A 3,550-nucleotide genomic window follows, 5' to 3' on the forward strand; every position below is an offset into this window, starting at 1 on the left:
TAATGTTTGTCTGAAGGAAGCATTCATTACGAGATGTAAAGTACACCCTGGTCGGGTCACCAGTCCGACACAGAATCAACACCAAGTACACCTTCACAGCAGCTAACTTCACATGCTGGCTTTGGGAAAGTGGGAAGGAGCAGAAGGAACTGGATAAAATCTGAAGTCTAAAATGGGAAGGCCATAGACAAAATCTGCACCAGAAACTCTGTCGCTTTATGCAGTAAATAACAGTGTTTATTAACAGGAGTAATCATACTCTCTTAACTTTTTCATATGTCTAGTTACAACAATAATTTTTTTTATGTGACAGATCAACCTCAAAATGGTGAAGGAAAAAATAATTTGTGGTTCTCCTTTCTTTCACAAATAAAGATCGAAGAAGTATTTTATGTATTTATAATAATGTCCCGAACGCAATACTTTTCAGAAGCACCTTTCGCTGCAGTTTCAACCGCAGAAAACTTTGGTTTATGTATCAGTCAGCTTAATGCAGAGAGGCCTAAAAGTTTTTTTATTCTTATTAATTAAATCGTTCTGTCTTATTTTAAGCTTATTGAGTTTGGATGTGGAGCATCTGTGAATATCAGGAGTCGGGACTTATAGTGACTTTCTTCCTATCATTTTATATAGAGACCAGATTTTTTAGAGCACACAACTAACAGTTGAGATATGAGAAAATTATTCCACCTGAGCTGTGCAACTTTGCAGCTCCTCCAGAGGTACAATGGGCCTTTTAGTTATTTATCTGATTAAAGCTCTTGTCAGTGGAGTTGTGTCTACCTTGCTATTGCTGAGCCTAGGGACTCTGGGTTGGGCTCTCCAATCTCGGGGGACGAGGTCGCCGAGGTGGCCAAAAAGCTCCTCGGTGGCAGGGCCCCGGGGGTGGATGAGATCTGCCCGGAGTTCCTTAAGGCTCTGGATGTTGCAGGGTTGTGTTGGCTTACACGACTCTGCAATATTGCATGGACATTGGGGGCAGTTCCCCTGGATTGGCAGACTGGGGTGGTGGTCCCCCTGTTTAAAAAGGGGGACTGGAGGGTGTGCTCCAATTACAGGGGGATCACATTCTTAAGCCTCCCTGGTAAGGTCTATTCAGGGGTCCTGGAGAGGAGGGTCCGTCGGATAGTCGAACCTCGGATTCAGGAAGAGCAGTGTGGTTTTCGTCCTGGTCSTGGAACACTGGACCAGCTCTACACCCTCAGCAGGGTCCTGGAGGGTGCATGGGAGTTCGCCCAACCAGTCTACATGTGTTTTGTGGACTTGGAGAAGGCGTTCAACCGTGTCCCTCGGGAGGCTCTGTGGGGCGTTCTCCAGGAGTATGGGGTACTGGGCCCTTTCATACGGGCTGTCAGGTCCCTGTATGACCGGTGTCAGAGTCCGAGGCCATGGTCTTGAGCTGGAAAAGGGTAGAGTGCCTTCTCCGGGTCAGGGTGGGTCGTCCTGCCTCAAGTGGACGAGTTTAAGTATCTGGGGATCTTGTTCATGAATAAAAGAAGAAAGGAGCGGGAGATCGACAGGCGGATTGGGGCAGCGTCTACTGTCCGTCGTGGTGAAAAGAGAGCTGAGTCAAAAAGCGAAGCTCTCGATTTACCGGTCGATCTACGTTCCCACCCTCATCTATGGTCATGAGCTTTGGATCATGACCGAAAGAACCGAGATCACGGATACAAGCGGCCGAAATGGGTTTCTCCACAAGGTGGCTGGGCTCTCCCTTAGAGATAGGGTGAGAAGCTCGGTCATCCGGGAGGGACTCAGAGTAGAGCCGCTGCTCCTCCACGTCGAGAGGAGCCAGTTGAGGTGGCTTGGGCATCTGGTCAGGATGCCTCCTGGACACCTCCCTGGTGAGGTGTTCCGGGCAAGTCCCACCGGGAGGAGGCCTCKGGGAAGACCCAGTACACGCTGGAGGGACTATGTCTCTCGCCTTGGGGTTCCCCCGGAGGAGCTGGAAGAAGTGGCTGGGGAGAGGGAAGTCTGGGCCTCCCTTCTGAACCTGCTGCCCCTGCGACCCGACCCCAGATAAGTGGAAGAAAATGGATGGATGGATGGATACAAACAGGTTGATTCCATCAATGGGGTGACCCCTGAAGGCAACTGGTTGCTAACATTTTATTTAGGGGTATCAGGGCACCACATTTCTGATTTTTATTTATAAAACATTAAAATATACAACATGTATCTTTGATTTTAAAATGATTTACTGCTTTGTGCTGTCCACTTACACGACATTCTCAGAAAACATATTGAAGTTTTTGGCAAAACGTGAAAGACTGAGAGGGGTGTGAATACTTTTGGAAGACATTGTAAATAAAAGGGATAAGTCACTGGAACATTATGCGTCTGCATGAAGTCTGTGAAGTGACAAATTCTGCCTCATGAAACAGTAGTTGTAGTATTAGAAGTAGATTATTTCTTTTGTGATAAATACAGTAAAATGTGCAAAGACCTCATGAATTGGTCAGACACAAATATATTCAAAGATGCAGACAGATCAACATGAGCATCCTTCAAACACAAAGTGTCCTGTTTTCAAAGGTGCTGAACGTTTGAAACGTACTGAACTGATACTTGGAAAAGAAATACTGCAGTTTATCTTCAGCACACCTATAAAACAAATCTGGACAAACATCAAGTACTTTAGCAAGCATTTCATTCCTGATAATTACATACAAAGCACAATGAAACAAAACGTGCATTTCTCTTTCAGTTTCATGTCTTAGTCACACAGAGAACATTTTCAATCCTCCTCTGGGACTCGGTGAAATCATGCAGTTCCTTCATTAAAATTTAAGTTTGTAGTTTTGGTTTGCGTAAAGGGTCACTAACCCATTTATACTTGAAAGTTTCAAAATAAAATAATTCAGTTTGTTTGACGTTGCACCTCTCAGTACATTGCCAGTTTGGGGGTGTTTCTATGCACACCTAGGAAATGGAGCAAAGCTCTACACATGTACTTTACAATATTTATTGTATGTTTATATATAATAACATAAAGAATTCACTAAATGGAACACATGAAAAAAAACACATTGCACTTTTCCAACCCTTTTACCTATAGGGTGTAAGTTCAACATGTGGAGCTGCAGAAACCATTCCTGCATCACTGTGAGCCAAGTTTACTTTGACTTCCATACCCATGCTGAACGGCTACATCCCTGGAGCTCATTACCCTCCAGGTGATGACTTATAGCACAGAAGGCTGACACCTCTGGTGGACAGAACAGATATTTTTAGCTGGGAGAATAATTATTGTCATAAAGTTGCACAACAGGGAGCACAGTGGGGAGGAAAAGCAGAGTGTTGAGACATGCTGTCACTGACACCTTTATGACTGGGCTCTGCATTTGGCAGAAAATTGAGCTGAAAGAAAATATACTGACTGATGGCGCTCATAGCTAACGAATAAAAAACACACGTTGGCATTGGTGTGCACAGACATTAAAAAAAAAAGGTTTCTATGAGCCCACGGTGCATTTCAGGGCACGAACCTCCCTGCTCTGTCTGACCAAACTGGTCTTCTTAAATCATACTAGGTCAATAGAATAAAAGC

The sequence above is a fragment of the Poecilia reticulata genome, linkage group LG4 (genome assembly GCF_000633615.1).
Source record: "Poecilia reticulata strain Guanapo linkage group LG4, Guppy_female_1.0+MT, whole genome shotgun sequence".
Classification (NCBI taxonomy): domain Eukaryota; kingdom Metazoa; phylum Chordata; class Actinopteri; order Cyprinodontiformes; family Poeciliidae; genus Poecilia; species Poecilia reticulata.